The following is a 22,049-nucleotide window of genomic DNA, read 5'->3' as shown; positions in this document are numbered from 1 at the left end:
TACTAAATTACCATTTTACCCTTCTAGCTGTTATTTCCTCAACTCCTTTGTCGCTTGTGAATAAGTTAGAAACAATGTATTGACGAGGAGCTAACAAGTCACATTGTTTCATCCAAAAGAGTCAGGACTCAATTTGGACACTGGCCAGTTCATTTATTCACACTCCAAGGAACAAAGCATGAGGTGACATACATTGCATTTCAGCAATATTGTACATGAATTCCATATCTATGAGAACTTCACAAAGTTACTCATGACAGACTCACAACTTAGTACTTCACCAATAGGCCTTGTTCGGAATCACATAGTGAGTCCGAACTTTGACTTTCTCAAATGAGAATACTAAGGTGTGAAATGGCATGTCTCATTTCAGGATTAAGGTAAGCATGATGCAATTCATACATAGTGACTTCGAGACATAAGAGGTTAAATGGTTTGTTCTTATATTGTCTCTAGAAGTGCACTGGTCAATTCAGTACCTTCGGAAGATACCTAGAAGAACTATAGAGTCCCCAACTCTCAATGCCTCATAACCAGACATCATAGATTCTTCTAACAATCATACTGAGGTCAATAGTCCTTTGACCCTAAGATTGCGAATATATCGTTTTAAGCAAACTACGAAGAGTTTGTTCATGCAAATCTACATTTGTCTCTTCGTAAGTTGTTTAGTTTGTTTATGGACTAAAAGACTATGGTTTTATCATAAAGCTTCAGACAAGGAAGATTGAATGAACGTTTCAACTTTATTAATGAATGAATAGGCAATTACAAGCAAGAGTCTTCATGAGACTTTATTACATCAAATGTTCAAAATAAAGACTACAACTCTTCTTGTGGGCACCATTGACAACAAACTCCCACTTGACTCAAAGAAGGTGTGTGTAGTCCTTCATGCCTAATCCCTCACGATGTTGGTCGAAGACCTTGTTCGCTACGGCCTTGGTGAATGGATCTGCGAGGTTGTCCACCGTTGAGATCTTCTTCACTTCCACGTCTCCGCGCTGCACGATCTCTCGAATCAAATGGTATTTCCTCTCAATATGCTTAGAGCGCTTATGGCTTCTAGGTTCCTTTGAGTTAGCGACAGCCCCACTATTATCACAATAAAGGGTCATGGGCTCGTCGACGTTTGGAACAATTTCCAAATACTTAAGGAACTTTCTAAGCCATACAGCCTCTTTGGATGCTTCACAGGCAGCCACATATTCTGCTTCCATTGTGGAGTCAGCAATGCAAGATTGCTTAATACTTCTCCACACAACAGCTCCACCATTAAGGATGAACACAGATCCCGAAGTGGATTTCCTGGAATCCTTATCCGCTTGAAAATCGGAGTCGGTATATCCCGTCATAGTCAGGTCAGTACCTGAGTATGTAAGCATCAAGTTCCTAGTTCTTCGAAGATACTTAAGAACATGCTTAACAGCAATCCAGTGCTCGGGTCCAGGGTTGGATTGGAAACGGCTAACTACACTAACGGCGAAACATATATCAGGTCTAGTGCAAAGCATAGCATACATGAGGCTTCCTACGGCAGAGGCGTAAGGAATCTTCCTCATGTCTTCAATCTCTTGTGCAGTCTTGGGAGACTGGTCCTTAGAGAGTGAAACTCCATGCCTAAAGGGTGTTTGACCCCTCTTGCAGTCTTGCATCGAGAACCGATCCATCACCTTATCAATATAAGATGCTTGAGAGAGCGACAGGGTCCGGTTTTTCCTATCTCGAAAGATTTGGATCCCCCGAATGTACGCGGCTTCTCCTAGATCCTTCATATCGAATTGCTTTGCTAGCCAGACCTTAACCTCAGATAACTTACCCACGTCATTACCAATGAGTAGTATATCATCGACATATAGTACCAGAAACACAACTTTGCCTTCGTGTATTAACTTGTAAACACAAGGCTCATCTATTGACTGTTCAAAGCCGAAGCTCTTTACAGTTTCATCGAATCTAATATTCCATGACCTAGATGCTTGCTTTAGTCCATAAATGGATTTAAGCAACTCACAAACCTTGGTCTCTTGACCTTTATCCACGAAACCGTCTGGTTGAGCCATGTAAATGCGCTCGTCAAGATTGCCATTCAGAAAGGCTGTCTTGACATCCATTTGCCAGATCTCATAGTCGAGAGCTGCAGCTATGGATAGGAGTATGCGGATGGATTTAAGCATCGCGACTGGCGCGAAGGTTTCTTCATAGTCAATCCCTTCTTGTTGGGTATAACCCTTTGCCACAAGTCGTGCTTTGAACGTCTCGACGTTCCCATCAGCACCCCTTTTCTTCTTGTATATCCACTTACACCCTACAGGTTTAATCCCTTCAGGAAGGTCTACAAGTTTCTAGACTTTGTTGACATACATCGAGTGCATTTCAACTTTCATGGCGTCAAGCCAAAGGTTTGATTCAGAACAAGCCTTCGCTTGGCTATAGGAAACAGGGTCATCCATGTCGGAGACGGCTACAAGAGAGTCTCCATAAGACATGTACCTGTCAGGCTTTTGAGTAGCCCTCCCACTACGTCTAAGTACTACTTGACGAGATTCTGATGAGTTAGGTTGTGTTTCAGTTGGGGTAAGAACAGTTCTTACAGATGAGGTAGAAGCTTCCTCACCCAACTTTTCTTCAAGCACAATTTTGCTTCTAGGTTTCGCATCCTTCATAAAGTCCTCCTCAAGGAAACGAGCATTCGTGCTAACGAAAGTCTTATCGTCCTCGGGACTATAGAAAGTAAAACCTTTGGTTTCCTTCAGATATCCTACAAACAGGCACAATTCTGACCTACTAGCCAACTTGCTAGTCTTTTGCCTCAGCACGTGTGCAGGGCAACCCCAAATTCGGATGCGGCCAAGATTCACTTTACGGCCAGTCCATCGTTCATAAGGAGTACCAGGAATCGTCTTGGACGGAACTTGGTTCAGAATGTAGGCGGCTGTTTCGAGGGCATATCCCCAAAAGGAAAGCGGGAGTGATGAGTAACTCATCATTGATCTAACCATCTCCATAAGAGTTCGGTTTCTTCTCTCTGACACTCCGTTTCGTTGAGGTGTGCCAGGTGCGGTAAGCTGAGAAGCGATACCTTTATCTTTAAGAAAGTCATCGAACTCTCCAGACATATACTCACCACCTCGATCAGATCGAAGGGTTTTGATCACTTTGCCAGTTTGCTTTTCCACTAAAGCCCTAAAGACCTTAAATACGTTAAAGGTCTCGGATTTGTGTTTAAGCAAATAGACAAACCCATATCTTGAGTAATCATCAGTGAAGGTAACGAAGTATTCGTATCCTCCACGTGCATGTTGGTTGAGCGGACCACATACATCAGAATGTATTAGTTCCAGCAACTCAGTGGCTCTTCGACCCTTATCGGAGAAAGGTCGCTTAGTCATTTTTCCTTCTATACAGGATTCACAAGTAGGCAGTGAGCCTATTGCAGAGGCTTGGAGTGGACCATCCCTCACAAGTCTCTTAATCCTATCTAGACTGATATGACCAAGTCTTAAGTGCCAGAGGTATGTTGATTTTGTTAGATCGGAGGATTCAGAAAGTTTGATCCTCTTTGGCTCCCTAATTAGATCGTTATCTATTTCGGTGTCTAAAAGAGAAGGTTGAGTGGGATAGATGTAAAAAAGACCATTTTTCATACATGCATCAGTGACGAAAGAATTAGAAAAAGAAATACGAATTCCATTCTTTATAAACTTTAAATAATAATCTTGCTCGAAAAGTTGAGCAACAGATACTAGGTTTTTCCCAAAGGAAGGAACATAATACACATTATTCAAATTTAAAGTTCGATCTTCAAAAGATAGCGTCACGGATCCCACAGCCTTCGCAGACACCACGCTCTCATCACCCCACTTGAAGCAGAAGTCGCCATCCTCTAAGCTTTTGCTTTTCCTAAAACCAGTCAAGGAGCAGCAAATGTGGTTAGTAGCAGCGGAGTCAATAATCCACGATGATACATTATCAGCTACTAAACAGGCTTCAGTAACAAGTACAATACCTTTTGCTTTGGTTTTGAGGTAGGCAGGACAGTTCCTACGCCAGTGACCAGGCTCGTTGCAGTGGTGGCACTTGTCTTTAGACTTGTCCACCTTCGGAGCCTTTGGCGCCTTCTTCTTCGTTTGAACCTTAGGGTTGTTCTTCTTCTCGGCGTTGTGAGGTCTCTTCTTAGATCCAGAGGTGGAGGCAGTAGCATGTACTTGTCCTTGAGCCCTCTTTTTCTTAGTGAGTACCTCAGCGGTTTGAAGTTCCTTCATGAGCTCGGTAACAGTGTACTCTAGCTTGTTCATGGAATAATTCAATTTGAAGGTATCAAAGGTTTCGGGGAGAGTTTCCAAGATCATATCTATTTTAGTCTCCCCATCAATCTCAGATCCAAGAATCTCCATCTCGTTGAGATAGCTAATGATCAGCATCATGAATTGTCGGACCGCTTGTTGCCTAGCTTGACGTCCTTGCCCTCCAAACATCTCATGGAGATTGTAGAGCATATCGGTGGCAGTTTCATAATCACGATGTTGTTGTTGCAACACATTGTTCATCGATGCCAAAATATAGCATCTCGCAATCTCATCGGATCGAAGCCAGGCCGCCAGGACATCTTTCTCCTCTTGCGTCGAATCATCATTCGTTTGAGGACAGGGGGTGGTGAGAACCCATTTGTGCTTGTCGACAGTAAGGACTATGTCGAGGTTACGTTTCCAGTCGACGTAATTGTCGCCTTCGAGTTTATTCGAGGAAAGAATTGTAGAGAGAGGGTTGAGAGACATATTGCCTATAAAAGTTGAAACAAGTTTATGATTAGTCTTTGGTTTAGGATTTAAGTTTCATTAAGACTTTTGTAAAACCCAAAGGTGTTATAAACCAAACGATAATTTACTCCCTCAAGAGAAGGCCGCAAAAAATCTCCATTTATAAGTAAATGACACATCATTAATGCTAAGCCAAGATGTCAATACATCTATTTTGACTAGCCACCTTGTAAATTGGTTTGATCACTCACATCCTTTCGCAGAGCCTCAAGGGAGGATACTAGGGATTGAGCCTAAGCGTGCAACCAACCACTTAGTCCAAAAGATCAGCTTTGAAAAACAATCCCCCAAGGGGAGGCCTTGCCATCATTGCATCACTCTCGGACGTAGCTCATTGAGCAATGATCGAAGCAATAACGCCTTGGAGTACTCACATTTAAGTGAGGGTCGCAAGAGCGGCTCTTAGTCCCACGTTATTGCATCTTTCACTAGTGTTGGGGATCGCGGGTTACAAACAACGAATATAACCCTCCCACTTAGTTTTTGGAGTTGGTTCATCGACTCTTATAAGTTCGGAAACAAATTTCCTAGTTAGAGAGCGACAGAGCGGACAACTAGAAGAGAATCCTAGATCGACATGTTCAGAGCAGTATTAGTGCATAAAGGCACAAGGGACATACTCGATCTTTTCCTATTTTCTATTTCGGGAAAGTGCGTGAGGGAAGTGTGAACTTCAACTCACTCGAACACTTGAAAGTTTGAGATTACACATCTTTTTATTTTTCGGCTTGTCTACAAGGAGACCTCCCACTCAAAATTTCAAGAGCATATAGATTTTGAACATATGTGATATAGATATAGTTTTGAAAACATTTTGAAAACTTATTTGATTTGGATGACAAAATATTTTCAAGTTTGAAAGTGAAAACGGTTTTTCAAAATTCAAACTAGTTTTGTAAAAAATTCAATTTCAATTAATCTTTCAAAAATAAAAACTTTTAATCTTTACACATCATGTTTATAATCATATGAAAAACATTTTTGCTCAAGAAAATTTTCTCATTAGAGTTCTATAACTCATGGTAGTGGGGTTTGAAAATCCGGATTTCTAAAAAACTGGAGTTTCAGACAGCCACGCACCTCGGAGTAAAATCGCCATATCTGGCGGCTCCGATCTCCTTTTCAGCCGAAACTGGTGGCATTGGACAGAGGACAGACAGAGCTTTAATTTGATTCAAGAATCATTAAATTTCGATTTCCGAGCAGAGAGTTATACCACTTTTAATGCGGGTTTACATTCCAGCTCGAAGAAAAAGAAATAAATTAAAGCTTCGTCCTTTTAGGTGCGAAAAAGAATCTAGTGTAACGGAACGTTTTAAGATGTTGTTTAAAGCTTTTATTTGTGTTTTATTAGCAGGGTAATAACATAGAATAAAAGAAATAACAACATGCATAAAACGATTTCAAGTAAATAAACGAAACTAGCAAGAAAATAAAACTAGTCACAGAATTTACTCGAAAATTCTCAAACCTTTAAAACACGTTTTTCAATATAAAAAATTAAAAACTTTTAGAACTGATTCTAATGTGTTTTAACATCATCCCAAACTCATAGAAAATCAACATGGTTTTTAATTTAGAGACAAGAGCAATAAATTAAAAAAAATCTAAGATTACAATTCTAACTTGTCACAAAATTAGTAAACTTTCGAAAACGATTTTCAAGCTCATAATTTTAAACATGCACATGCATTCCTTTGACCATAGCTCTGATACCATTTGTTGGAATCGATCTAGGGTTTAAGAAAAAGTTTAACGCTTCGTTAAGCGGCGGAATTTTAAAAATTTTCTTTTTAAGTAAAACCAGTTTTTACTAACCTAGACAAGAGCATGTACATGTAAATAAAAACTAATATGAGCTATTAAAGTTACTAACCTTTCTTGAAGCTTGAACCTTGTAGAAGCTTTTGGAAAGTTGCAACGCTCGTCTCCCCTCGCAGCACGTCTCTCTTTCTTTCCTCGGCACCTCGAGCAACCACGAAAGTTTCTATCACTAAATCACTCGAAAAGAAGGAATCAGTGAGTGGGCACTTTTAAACACTACGACTTGAGAACGAGTCTCGAAGTCACAGAGCTAAACACTAGGTCGAGTGAGGACCTAGGTGCCAAGACAAGAAATAATCGAAAATAAACTAGAGAGAGAGAGAGAGGATTTTCGGCCAAAGTTCTAGAGAGAGAGTCTCTCAAATCTCTTAAACTTGGATGAATGAATTGTGAGGAAATGAGGCTCCTATTTATAGGAGAGGCTTTACCTTCAATAAGGTAGTTTCCTCTTCTATAGAATATCACATATTCATGAGCAAATATTGCCTCTTTCCCACTTGAGAAACTCGGCCAAACAAGGCTTCTAGAAGCCTTGATTTGTTTCCAATTTTGTTCAAGGCCTTGCCTTGTCTCTCACTTGGCCGATTACCCTAAAGCATCCTCATGCAAATTTTTTTCCTCTTTTTCTTTTGGCAAGTATCTTGATACATTTATGCACAAAATATTCTATCTTGGTTGGGTATGTTGGGCGCCTATGTCTTCTAGAATGGGCTTCTAGAAGCTTTTCCATTTGTTCATGACAACATGAAAAAGGCCCAATAAGAATTTTCAATAAAATTCTTATGAAATGAAATTAATTCACAAGGCCCAATGATCAAGTCATGGCCGAGTGAAACATGTCATAAAATGACCTTGTCAAAAATTTATTGACATTCATTTCATCGTTTGTCTCAAAAGACAAAAATACCATTTTCACTATTTTCGTTCTTGTTTTGACTTAGCTTCCAGTTTAACTATTCCTATCGATGTGATTCGTGACAGTGACCTCATGGACCCAAATGAACAAAGCTTTAGCTAAACACTTGGACTCAAAAGTTCACAAACCTTTTCCAAGTTTAGCTTAATGCCAACTGACTCCACTAAAGAGCTGACACTGAAAATCTCTCGGTTCAAATGAATTTATTTTCTACTCAAGAATTCGACCTAATTATGATGAGCGGATCCACTGAATATTATCTATGTTTACCCTTCATGAATGTCATCAGCTAGTCGGGATTTACTAAATTACCATTTTACCCTTCTAGCTGTTATTTCCTCAACTCCTTTGTCGCTTGTGAATAAGTTAGAAACAATGTATTGACGAGGAGCTAACAAGTCACATTGTTTCATCCAAAAGAGTCAGGACTCAATTTGGACACTGGCCAGTTCATTTATTCACACTCCAAGGAACAAAGCATGAGGTGACATACATTGCATTTCAGCAATCTTGTACATGAATTCCATATCTATGAGAACTTCACAAAGTTACTCATGACAGACTCACAACTTAGTACTTCACCAATAGGCCTTGTTCGGAATCACATAGTGAGTCCGAACTTTGACTTTCTCAAATGAGAATACTAAGGTGTGAAATGGCATGTCTCATTTCAGGATTAAGGTAAGCATGATGCAATTCATACATAGTGACTTCGAGACATAAGAGGTTAAATGGTTTGTTCTTATATTGTCTCTAGAAGTGCACTGGTCAATTCAGTACCTTCGGAAGATACCTAGAAGAACTATAGAGTCCCCAACTCTCAATGCCTCATTACCAGACATCATAGATTCTTCTAACAATCATACTGAGGTCAATAGTCCTTTGACCCTAAGATTGCGAATATATCGTTTTAAGCAAACTACGAAGAGTTTGTTCATGCAAATCTACATTTGTCTCTTCGTAAGTTGTTTTGTTTGTTTATGGACTAAAAGACTATGGTTTTATCATAAAGCTTCAGACAAGGAAGATTGAATGAACGTTTCAACTTTATTAATGAATGAATAGGAAATTACAAGCAAGAGTCTTCATGAGACTTTATTACATCAAATGTTCAAAATAAAGACTACAACTCTTCTTGTGGGCACCATTGACAACAGTGGACCAAGCGTCCAACGAACGCCAACCGGTGACTCCCGTGGCCCCGACGGTCGGCCCCGCTAACGGGCTCGACATGGTCACGATGATTCAAAGCCTCCAGAATCAAATCATCGAAATGAGGGAGTCGGGGAGGCAAAGGCCGTACGGAGGGATCGAGGAATCATACTCTCCCTTCGCCGCGCAAATCCTCGCGCAACCATGCGTGGGGAACTTCAAGTTACCGTCCATTCCCCCCTACGATGGACGTACGGACCCCCACTTCCACGTCCAACACTATGAGACGTGGATGACTATGCAGGGGCAGGCGGACGCCACCCTCTGCCAAGCCTTCAGCCTGACCCTCACAGGCTCGGGGTTTGAATGGTTCCGAAGCTTGAGGCCGGGAAGCATCCCGTCTTTCCGGGCCTTGCGAGAGGCTTTCCTCGCCCGATTCGCCACCCTCGTGGCGCAAAAGAAGCCGAAGACCCACCTCCTCTCTATCCGACAAGGAAGAGACGAGACGTTGAGACAATACCTCGCTCGCTTCACCGAGGAGTCTCACAAGGTCGAAGGGCTCGACGACAGGGACGCCATCAAGGCGATCACCGAGGGAGTGCGCACGAGCGACTTCCTCAAGTCTATTGTTGGCCAAGTCCCGCGTGACATGGCGGAGCTGATGACAAGAGCCCGCACATACATGGGAGTCGAGGACTATCTCGATGGCCGAGATGGTCGAAAGTCAGGAGGACAGGGGAGTCGCCGCCGCGACGATCGAGATGAAGATCGTCCCGACCCCCGAAAGAGGAGGAATAAGGGAAGCCAGGCCCCCAACGGCCGTTCCCTCCCCGGGCCGAGGCCGTCACATGTCGATAGCTTCCGAAAGTTCTCGCCATTCACTACTCTGAACACTCCGCCGGAGCAAATCCTGGCTCTGCACCGTGACAAGTTGGGGAGCCCAACCCCGCTCACGAAGGATCCCGCCAAGAGGGATCAAAGCAAGTACTGTGACTACCACCAAGATCACGGGCACCTAACATCCGAATGCTATCAACTCAAGCGTCAGATTGAGGCCCTGATTCAAGATGGGAAGCTGAAAGAGTACGTCCTGAGAACTATCGGGACGGCCGCGGCGCACGGAGTTCGCCCGCGGCAAGGGAAGAAAGGTCCGGCGACGGTGACTGTCACGGACCGCGCGATAAACGAAGAGCCGGAGAGCTCGCAACTTCACGTCGTGGGTGCAATCTTGGGTGGCCCGGAGTTCGGAGACTCGGCTATGCAAAGGAAGAAGTACGTGCGTGAAGTTTCCCAAGGGAAAATAGCGCACTACATCAACCATACGTACGAGGTCCCTCCTCCGGCCCCCTTCGACTCCATGTTCTTCACCGGACAAGAAGCAACGCGAGTTCTCCATCCACACAACGACGCGATAGTCGTCTCTGCCCCGGTCGCCAACAACCTCGTCCGGAGAATCCTGATCGACAATGGGAGCTCCGCCGACATAATTTTCAAATCGGCGTTGGACAGGATGAAGCTATCCGGGGTAAGACCGACCCCGATCTCAACCCCTCTCTTCGGCTTCTCTGGGGAGAGGGTTATGACGGAGGGAACTATCGACCTCCCGGTTACCTTCGGTACGCCGGGGGGGCTCGAGGTTACCCACATCGTGTCGTTCCTAGTGGTGGATCAGCCCTCGGCTTACAACATCATCGTCGGCCGCCCGACTCTCAATCGGTTGAAGGCCATAACGTCCACGTACCACCTGATGATGAAGTTCCCGACCGAGAAAGGGATCGCCGTGATGTTGGGAGACCAATCCATGGCGAGGATGTGCTACATCCAGGGCGTGGACGGAAAAGGGAAAGGGAAGGTGGTGAGCACCGTCTTGCGTGGACAAAGATGTCTTTGCGTGGACACACGCCGACATGCCGGGGATCGACCCCGAGATCATGGTTCATCGTCTCAACGACGACAAGAGGGTGGCCGAGCGTGTTCAGCCGCGACGGGCGTTCAGTGGGGAGAGGTACCAAGCCATTGGTGAAGAAGTTGACAAACTTCTCGTCGCCGACTTCATCAGGGAGGCGGAGCACCCCAAGTGGGTGTCCAACGTGGTGATGGTCAAGAAGCCAAACGGGAAGTGGCGGATCTGTATCGATTACAAAGATCTCAACAAAGCCTGCCCGAAAGACAGCTTCCCTCTCCCGAGGATCGAGCAGCTCGTGGACGCCACGGCGGGCCACGAGTTGCTGAGCCTCATGAACGCCTATTCAGGCTACAACCAGATCCGCATGCACGAGCCGGATCAGATCAAGACCACCTTTGTTACGAACCGCGAACTCTACTGTTACAAGGTCATGCCCTTTGGCCTCAAAAACGCGGGAGCAACGTATCAAAGGTTGGTGAACCGCATGTTCGCCAATCAAATTGGCAAGACTATGGAGGTCTACGTGGATGACATGCTTGTCAAAAGCCTCAAAGCCCGCGACCACGTTCGAGACCTTAGGGAAATGTTCACGATTCTGCGGCGCTACAAGATGAAGCTTAACCCCAACAAGTGCGCTTTCGGGGTCGAGTCTGGAAAGTTTCTGGGCTACATGGTGAGCCGCCGCGGGATCGAGGCCAATCCTGAGAAGATTAAGGCGATCTTAGAGATGAGGTCGGCACAAAAGGTCAAAGAAGTTCAAAGCTTGACGGGAAGGATCGCCGCCCTGACGCGATTCGTTTCCAAAGCCACTGATAGGTGCCAACCATTCTTCAAGGCGCTGAAAAAGACCGACGGGTTCGTATGGACGGAGGAGTGCGAGGAAGCATTCCGAGATATGAAAGCCTATTTCACCTCCCCCCCGTTCCTCGCGAAGCCAAAGAATGGCGAAACCCTATACCTCTACCTCGCGGTTTCCGATAGGGCCGTGAGCGCGGTCCTCATACGCGAAGAGGACAAAGTACAATGGCCGGTCTACTACGTCAGCAAGGCGCTCCTCGACGCCGAAACCCGATACCCTGAGATCGAGAGACTGTCCCTCGCCCTCGTCATGAGCGCGAGAAAGCTCCGGCCCTACTTCCAAGCGCACCCCATCGTGGTCCGCTCGGGGCATCCCATCGAGAAGGCCCTTCAAAAAGGGACCTCCTCTCGAATGGCGATATGGTCCCAAGAGCTGGGAGAATACGGGGTCGAGTTCCAACCAAGAACCGCCATCAAGGGTCAGGCCCTCGCCGACTTCATCGCCGAGTTCACAAGCGCGCCCCCAACCAACGAGGGCGACGAGAGTAGTAAGACCACAGAAGACAAGGAGGACGACCATAGCAAGTCGTCAAAGAAGAGAACCAACGACCCGATAGGGCCAGTCTGGGACTTGCACGTGGATGGCGCGTCAAACGCCCGGGGGGCTGGCGCCGGCGTTGTGCTCACAAATCCCGATAGGGAAAAGCTGAGATACGCCCTGCGGTTCGAGTTCAAGGCTTCCAACAACGAGGCAGAGTACGAGGCTCTGATCGTTGGCTTGGAGCTAGCGAACAAGTTGGGCGCCCAAAACCTGCGCATCCATTGCGACTCGCAATTGATCGTGAATCAGGTTAAAGGCGACTACGCCGCAAAGGAGCCACACATGATCGCCTACTTGTCCAAGGCCCAAAAGAACTTGGAGGCCCTATCGTGGTTCGAGATCGTCCAGGTTCCTCGAGAGGCGAACGTCGACGCCGACGCCCTAGCTCGCCTCGCGTCAGGGATAGACGAGGAGGGCGAGGGCAGCGTCCCAATCGAAGTGTTGACCCGACCCTACGTCTCGAGAGGCGACGTAGGGGTCATTGACGAGACTCCGCCTCCCTCATGGATGACCCCGCTCGTGGAATTCCTTAAACGAGGAGTCGTCCCCGAGGATAAAGAAGAAGCCAGAAAGCTGAGAGACTTGGCGCCGAAGTACACAATGAGGGAAGACAACTTGTTCAAGAGAGGCTACTCTATGCCTCTCCTTCGCTGCCTGACCGAGGTAGAGGCAAGGAAAGCACTCCACGAGGTGCACGAGGGGGTGTGCGGTAACCACGCCGCCGGGCAATCTTTGGCATTGAAGCTGCTGAGACTTGGATATTTCTGGCCGACCTTGAAAAAGGACTCCCACGAGTGGGCCAAGAAGTGTGACAAGTGCCAAAGGTTCGCCCACATTCCGCGCCAAGCACCGGCCCCTTTGTGTCCGATTATCGTGCCGCGACCTTTCGCGAAGTGGGGAATCGACCTCATCGGCGAGCTGCCTACGGCCCCGAGACAATACAAGCACGCGATCGTGGCTATCGATTACTTCACGAAGTGGGTAGAGGCTGAGCCGCTAGCAAAGATCACCGAGGCGAACACGACGAGCTTCATTTGGAAAAGCATCATCTGCCGCTTCGGGATCCCTGCGTCAATTGTAACCGACAACGGAAAGCAATTCGACAATGCGCGCCTTCGAGAAATGTGCGAACAACTTGGCATTAGCAAGACTTTCTCCTCTCCCCGCCATCCTCAAGCCAACGGTCAGGTCGAGGCGGTGAACAAGACGATCAAGGAGAACCTGAAGAAGAAGTTGGAGGCAAGAAAAGGGGCTTGGGCCGATGAGCTCCCCATGGTCTTATGGGCATATCGCACGACCGCTCGAAACGCGACCGGCGAAACCCCTTTCGCTCTCGCATTCGGCGTCGAGGCTGTGGTACCCGTCGAGACCAAGCTGCCAACCTTGCGCATCGAGGAGTACGACGAAGCCGCCAACGACGACGCGATCAAGCTCCAGCTAGACCTCATAGACGAAAGGAGGACGGACGCACTCACCCGGCTTGCTGCGCAAAAGAGGAAGGTCGAGAAGTACTACAACTCGAAGATCAAACTGCGGAAGTTCGCCGACGGAAGCCTCGTTCTTCGAAGGGTGTTCCAAAACACCAAGGTGCAAGGCGCGGGAGTTCTAGGCCCCACCTTGGAAGGCCCGTACCGTGTGCGCCGAGCCATCCACAACGTCACGTACGAGCTCGAGAACATGGAGGGACTCGTGTTCACACACCCGTGGAACGCGGAACACCTCCGGCAATATTACCAGTAGACGTTCATTCGTCCTTTTTTCGCTTTTTGTCTTCATGTAATTTTCGATTCTAGCAAAGGCAATTTACAATTTCAAGTTTGGCCAACGGCCTGGGATGTAATTTTTGAACCATTTCAATAATTTAATGAATTACATTTCACTTCAAAACATTGTATCTTAGTTTCTAGCCTCCTCTACGAGCACCCAAGAAACTCGGGGGGCTAAGGGGGATAAGGCGAGAGTAACGAGCTCGATTACTCCACTTTCCACGCGCCAAGCGGTAACAAAACACCCATAAATCGGATCCGCGCACCGGACCTCCGACTTCGTACCCTCCTCGTGCGACGCTCTCGCACGGGTTGAGGCCGTATGCCGAGAGATAGCGAAACGTCGATGAGTTGGATCCGCGCACCGGACCTCCGGCCTCGCACGTCTTTTGCTGCGACCCTCTCGTGCACCGATGCACCTTGCGCACCAATAGGCGGCAAGGCATCGATGGATCACGTCCGCGCACCGGATTGTCGATCTCGGCAGTCAAAACTCAAAATGTGACACGCGTACCAACGAGTACCACGCTCACTGGGAGCTGCAAACCCATCCCGATACGCACGCCGATAGGTAGCGTACTCGCCGGAGGATGAGCGCGACGGCCACCCAGCTCGCGCACGCCGATAGGCAGCGAGTCACAAATGGATGGCCGGAAATCGCACCCGCCGGATGAAGCTGGTCTAGCCAGCATCCGCGGGAAACTTCGCCACCAAATGCGGCAGTAAGCCGTGCCAACCGGTTACGCTAAGCATAGTAAGCCGGGCTCGTAAGACACGCGCTATTCAAATTGCGCAAATCGATTACACTAAGCGTAGCAAGTCGAGAAAATAAGACGCACGATGAAATAAAAGCTTCAATCAAAGCAAAACAATGTTGCACAAACGACCCAAACACAGCAAGAATCCGAAAGAAAGCATAAATCGAGCGCTAAACAAGTGCGCGAAAAAAACCAAAGAAAACTCGGTTACTCCGAGCCATAATCGACCTGCTCTTCGTCGTCCTCAAGGTGAGGGGCGCCCGACCCGCCAACGGTTCCTCCACCGGACCGACAGTTTGACGACTGGGCGGCCTCCGCAGGGACTTCGGGAGGCAGGTCGTCCTCCGGCAGCTCGTCCTCCAAGGGAGGAAACATGGCGTCAAAGAAGGAAAATGTGATCCCTCGAGACGCGTTCTCCTCCGCAGTCGCATCTTTGACCCGCATGGCCACCTCGTAACGGGCCACCTCTAGCGAGAGATCCCAGTCCTCCTCCAACTCTGTCTTCGATCGCACGGCGTCATCCTTCTCCTCGATGAGGATCTGCACCTCCGCTCGCAGGGTTTCCCTCTCCCTCTCGGCCCTGACCCGGGAGATCTCGCTTACCGACAATCGGGCGTGGACGATGTTCAGCTCTTCGTCCCGGCTCGAGAGGGCCGCCTGGAGTTTCTTGGTCTCCCCTAAGAAAGTATCGGCCGCCTGCTCAGCCTTCTCCCGAGACGCCTTCTCGGCCGCCGCCTTCTCACGAGCTCGCTTTAGTTCCTCCTCAAGCGCTTGGAACTCTTGGACGGTGCGGACCCCCGCCAAGGCAGCGGCATGGGCGGCCGCTGTATCCTCCTTGTCTTTTTCCATGATCTGCATGCGACGCAGCAAGTCCCGGAGAATGCGGTCGCTCTGTTCTTGGAGTGCGAGCATCTGTGGAAGCAAACAACGTACATGCAATCGAAATAAGCACAACAAATCACAAATGAGGCAAACAAGCGAGTCATACCTTTCGGGCGTCGCCGATCCCGCTCTGGAAATGCTCAAGGTCGCTCACCGTCAGGAGACTCTTGAAATCCCGTAGAGAGGTTTCAAGGATCCCCCGAGAGCATCGGTCCCTCAGGTCCGCCGCCTCCGCCAGGAGCATCGACTCCATGCCATCTGACGTCGCCGACGTATGAGCGCGCTTGTGGCCGGAGGACGAGCCGGGAAGGATCGTCGACGACGGTCGCTTATTCGAGGAGTTCGCCTCGGCCCTCGCCCGCGTTGGAAGCCCCCCATGGTGGGCCTCAGCCTGTGGTTGAGCCGCGATCACGGCCTCGGCGTCGGGCGCCACCCTCGGTGCCTGCGTGCGTGGTCGGTGTCGTCGGGTCATCGTATCTGAAAAAGATGAAGAGGTGACAGGTTAGAGTGCAATACAATGGAATATACATTAACTGGAAGCTTGTGTGTGGTTGGTACCCCCCACGTCAGGGGGAGGAGCAGACGAGCCCCCCACCTGATTCGGGGTCCTCCGTAGCCTCCGCGACGAGGCCCGAGCTCGGAAGGGCGTCGCCTCCAGGCGTGAACCACCCAGTCCTTGCCATTAGGTCTGGGGACTCGAAGTGCGGTCCTTGCCGCCTCGATTCCGGGAGCGCCCTGATCACCGCGTGAAGCTCAGAGCCTTCGATATCGCCCATAGGTGGGAAATCAGCCGCAAGACCGAAGAAGAGAGGCGCGACCCCGAAGGCTGATTCGGACACCCATATCCAAGGATATCGGTGCTTCGAATTAACGTTGCTGACAATGACGAAGCGCTTACGGTGTAGCGCTAGGTAGAAGCCCGGCTTCCCTGGCACCCCTCGTATCGTCATGAGGTCCTGGATGTCGTCGGCGGTGACAGCCCTCTTCTTCACCCGGTAAAGCATCATGTGGCACGCTGCGACCACCCGATAGAAGGCCGGAGACATCTGTAAGGCGTGCACCCCCAGTCGAACTAGCAACTCCTGGATAACCGGCTGAAAGGGCAACCTTAGCCCACCGCGGAGGCTCGCCTCGTGGACCGCGGCGTACCCCCTTCGAGGGCGGGACGGAAGATCGTCAGGCAACGGTCTGAGGATTGACACAGAGTCCGGGATGCTGTAGCGCTTCCTGAGGCTCTTGAAGCTGACGATGGAGATCAGGCTCGGGACATCGACGCCCGAGCAGTCAAGGTTACCCCGCACGGCTGACTCTCCTATCGGGAAGGACGAGGTCCGCGTTTCCTCCTGCGCAGTAGAGGAAAGTCCCCTCGCCGCGGGTGCTGCACGACGGCTCGACGAGTCGCCAGAGTGCCCGGAATCCGGGGCGGTGCCCGATCGCCCGGCCGGCTGCCGGCCGGCCGGGTCATTGCCATCAGGCCGGCTCGTCCTGTGGCCGGCAACGTCCTCTCCTGCGTGCGCGTCAAGCCCGAGGACCCAGCCCGTCTCCTGGCTAGGTGGCTCCTCCATGCGCGGCCCCGGCGACCTCCGGCCTTCGGCGCACGCGCCAGGCCCGTCGGCCCGGCCCGGCTCCCGACCAGTCGGGTCTCCGGCGCTTGAGGCCTGCCCGGGCGTCCCGGCGTTCGGCCCAGACGCGTCCAGCCCGCCGGCCCGGCCCAGCTCGCGGGTTGCTGGGTCCTCCTCGCGCGCCTGTCGTCCAGCGGCCCTGTCCGGCCTTCGGCCGGTTGGGCCCTCCTCGCGCACATCGGCCCGGCCCGACTCCCGGCTGGCTGCACTCTCCTCACCTAGGCCCGGCCCATTGGGCCTTAGGGTTTGCAGGGCAACCAGGATGGCCGCCTCTTCCTCTCCGGCTGTGGGCAGTCGGCTCCCTCCCTCTCCGGCGTTGGGCGGCCGGCACTCCTCCTGTCCGGCGCCGCCGACCCCACCTGCAGCGTCGGCCGCCACCGGCGGCGCTCCCCCATCATAGACGCGCTCCAGCCCGGCTGGGCCCGACCCGCCTGGGCTCCCATGGCCGCCGACCACCTGCAGCACAACCCTACCCGAGAGGGTGGGGTCCCCCCTGATGCCAACGCCGCCCCGGGCGGCGCTCCTCTGCGCCAGCGCGTCATCACCGGCGTCGGCCTCGCCAGACGCGTCGCCCGCGTCCTCCACGACCGGCTCGGCCCCCCCGGGACGAGGGACGTCTTCCCCAGGTCCTGGTTTGCCCCAGACGGCGCCGACTCGGCCGGGCTCGGCCTCCTCCACGCCGGCGTCGGCCTCCTCTGCCTTGTCGGCGTGTTCCCCGGTCGGGATCGTCGCGCGCGACTCTTCTGGCGCGATCCCGGGGCTGGGTCCAGCGCAGACGGCGCCGACCCAGCCAGGCGCGACTCCCCCGGCGTTGGCGGCGGCCTGCACAGTGCCGCCCGCGGCCGGCCCGCCTCCTCCGGCGCCAGAATCGACGAGGGCCCCCCTCCCGGCGCTGGATGGATCACCGCCGGTCTCCTGGGTGGTCGGCCCTGCGCGCGCGACCTCCATAGCGCGTCCCTCGGCCAAGCCAGCCTCGTGCTGGTCGGCCCGGCTGTCCCCGGCGGCTGGTGCCATCAGGCCGGCGCTCTCCTGCCGGCGCTGGCCGTCTCCGGCAAGCGCGCCCTCACCCTCGTCGGCCAGCCACGCTTCCACCAGTGAAAGATCCTCTCCGGTCATCTCAACAACGTTGAACGAATGCGACGAGTGTCGTGTGTCGGGTGGTGTTGATGGGGGCAAAAATTGAGCCCAAAAAGCATCCAAATCCACGTGGTTTTCCTCAAACAAGTCGTGTAAGCCATCGTCAACGGTCCCACATCCCGAGTCAATGGGGTCCATGGGCGCGAATAACGAAGCGAGCACGATCGACAAAAATATAATAATAAAAATAACATGAAAGGACGTCGGAGCATACCTCTTGACGGCGGGCTTCTCCGATGGGCCAACGTCGGACTCTGAGTTTACCACGCGATTTACAATCGATGATAAACTCGGGGGCTAATGTTACCGGTCCGTCTCGGTCCGGTAGATCGACGACGGCCACGCTGGCGGCCGTCCTGAGCCCGGCGCTCGTCCGGGGCCGGCACTCGCCGTGGCCGGCTCTCCACGGCCGGCTCTCCAAGGCCGGCCCTCCAGGACCGGCGTTCCAGGACCGGCGCTCCAAGGCCGGCGCTCGAGGACCGGCTCTCCAGGGCCGACGCTCCAGGACCGGCTCTCCACGGCCGGCGCTCCAAGGCCGGCCCTCCACGGCCGGCGCTCGGCGCTCCAAGGCCGGCTCTCCGCGGCCGGCGCTCCAAGGCCGGCTCTCCGCGGCCGGCGCTCCAAGGCCGGCTCTCCGCGGCCGGCGCTCCAAGGCCGGCTCTCCGCGGCCGGCGCTCCAAGGCCGGCTCTCCGCGGCCGGCGCTCCAAGGCCGGCTCTCCGCGGCCGGCGCTCCAAGGCCGGCCCTCCAAGGCCGGCCCTCGGCCAAGGGGTTCCTCAAACACCTCTTGGCCGCCTATAAATATGAGGGTCTCTCCCTCGACCCAGGTAATCCGAATTTGAGTACTGAAACGTTGTCGAACTCGTACCTCGCTGGTTTCTCTCAAGTCTCGACCTCTAAACACTAAACCCTCTACAAACCACCTCAATCCTGCTAATGTTGAGCGTCGGAGAGGTAAACAGAGGCAACCCCTCTGTTTCCCCTTTGTAGTTCACACCTTTCTGTTCACGTTTCAGGTGCTTGGACGAGATAGAGATCATCTACAGCTAAGGGACGGCTTGGGATACCAAGCCCGACACGCTCGAGTCGAGACGAGACCACTTGGTCCGGCCTTGGGTCTAACCGTCTGCGACTCCTAAATCGTTGTCCGAAAAACTGCGACAACAGCTATTACATCTACATACCACCTACTGGTGAAGTTTCCTACCAAGGATGGAATCGGCATCATGGCTGGAGATCAATCCCAAGCCAGAATATGCTACATCCAAGGAATTGATGGAAAACCCGCTAGAAGGACGGTTAACACGATTTCCCAGCTTAGAGATAGCGTCGAGTCGACCATGGTCCTCCGCGAAGTCCACGAAGACATCTGCATGACACCCAAGTGCATGGTGCCGACGTCCTCATCCCAAACAAGGAGGGACCCCACAAAGTCTGCCAAGTCATACATGACGGGACATACTACACGGAAGAGACACCGATCCGTCGCCTGTGGAATGCGGAACACTTGAGAAAGTACTACCATTAGCCAGCGCTCCCCCATTTTATTTCTTTGATTTCCAACATTCAATAAGGCCTACAAGCCAATGTTTTAGGATTTCAAATTTTTTCAATATTAATAAAGTTCGATGTTTTTCTTCCAAAGTCCGCTTTATCAAAGTTTTTTGATAACGTTTGTAAAGCAAAAAACTTGGGGGGCCAGTGACATAGGCAACAGTAAGTACGCAAGAAATCCTCAAGAAAGTACGCTCCACCAAAACAAAGTACGCTCCACCAAAACAAAATACCCGAACATAAACGGGAACGAGCGTTCACTAAAGACGCCTCCGAGGCGCGCCATAAGACATCCATGAGATGCAGGCATAAGACGCCTCCGCGGCGCGCCATAAGACATCCAAGAGATGCAGGCTAAAGACGCTTACGCAGCGCGCCATAAGACATCCATGAGGTGCAGCCTAAAGACGCCTCCGCGGCACGCCATAAGACATCCCAGAGATGCAGGCTTAAGACGCCTCTGCGGCGCGCCGTAAGACATCCCAGAGATACAGGCTTAAGACGCATCCGCGGCGCGCCATAAGATATCCTAGAGATGCAGGCTGAAGACGCCTCCGTGACGCGCCGTAAGACATCCCAGAGATGCAGGCTTAAGACGCCTCCGCGGCGCGCCATAAGACATGCCAGAGATGCAGGCTGAAGATGCCTCCGTGGTGCGCCGTAAAACATCCCAGAGATGCAGGCTAACACGCCTTTGCGGCGCACAATAAGACATCCCAGAGATGCAAGCTGAAGACGCCTCTGCGGCGCACCATAAGACATCCCAGAGATGCAGGCTGAAGACGCCTCCGCGGCGTGCCATAAGACATCCCAGAGATGCACGCTGAAGTCGTCCCTTGCGACGCGCTTAAGATGCCTACATGGCGCACCGAAGCCGCCTACATGGCGCACCCAAGACGCCTACATAGCGCACCGAAGCCGCCTACATGACGCATCCAAGACGCCTACATGGTGCACCTAAGACGCCTACATGGTGCATTTAAGACGCCTACATGGCGCATGAAGACGCCTCCGCGGCGCGCCATAAGACATCCCAGAGATGCAGGCTAAGACGCCTGCATGGCGCAACCAAGTCGTCCCTCGCGACGCACTTAAGACGCCTACATGGCTCACGTAAGACGCCTACTTGGCGCAACCAAGTCGTCCCTCGCGACGCACTTAAGACACCTACATGGCACACGTAAGATGCCTACATGGCGCAACCAAGTCGTCCCACGCAACGCACATAAGACGCCTACATGGCGCAACCAAGTCATCCCTCGCGACGCACTTAAGACGCCTACATGGCGCACCTAAGACGCCTACATGGCGCAACCAAGTCGTTGTTGGAATCGATCTAGGGTTTAAGAAAATAATTAACGCTTCGGTAAGCGGCGGAATTTTAAAAATTTTCTTTTACAAGTAAAAACAGTTTTTTACTAACCTAGACAAAGTGCAAGTACATGTAATTAAAAACTATTATGAGTATAGAAGTTTACTAACCTTTCTTGAAGCTTTTGGAAAGTTTGCAACGCTCGTCTCCCCTCGCAGCACGTCTCTCTTTCTTTCCTCGGCACCTCGAGCAACCACGAAAGTTTCTATCACTAAATCACTCGAAATAAAGGAATTAGTGAGTGGGCACTTTTAAACACTACGACTTAAGAACGAGTCTTGAATTCGCATAGCTAAACTCTAGGTCAAATGAGGACCTAGGTGCCAAAACAAAAATCGAAATTGAATAGAGAGAGAGAGGAGAGGTCTCACCTTCAATAAGGTAGTTTCCTCTTCTATAGAATATCACATATTCATGAGCCAATTTCCCTTTTCCTTCATAGAGGTGCACGTCCAAGACAAAACAAGTAAGTCCTTGGATTTGTTTCCTCTTTTGTTTGCTTCTCTCTTGACCATATTTGGGCGCCCACATGCTTCCTCTTAGGGGAAATTTGTTTCCTCTTTTTCTTTTGGCAAGTATCATGATACATTTATGCACAAAATATTCTCTCTTCCTATGGGTATAATGGGCGCCTACTTTTCATCTAGAAGGAGCTTCTAGATGCTTCTTCATTTGTTCATGACAACATGAGAAAGGCCCATTAAGAATTTTCAATAAAATTCTTATAAAATGAAATTAATGCAAAGGCCCAATGATCAAGTCATGGCCGAGTGATGCATGTCATCAAATGACCTTGTCAAAAAAATTATTGACATTCATTTCATCATATGTCTCAAAAGACAAAAATACCCTTTTGACAATTTTCGTTCTTGTTTTGACTTAGCTTCCAGTTTAACTATTCCTATCGATGTGATTCGTGACAGTGACCTCATGGACCCAAAT

The sequence above is a fragment of the Urtica dioica genome, chromosome 5 (genome assembly GCF_054948205.1).
Source record: "Urtica dioica subsp. dioica isolate 48M chromosome 5, U.dioica_male_clone48M_v1_H2, whole genome shotgun sequence".
NCBI lineage: Eukaryota > Viridiplantae > Streptophyta > Magnoliopsida > Rosales > Urticaceae > Urtica > Urtica dioica.
Note: the sequence above shows the minus strand (reverse complement) of the source record.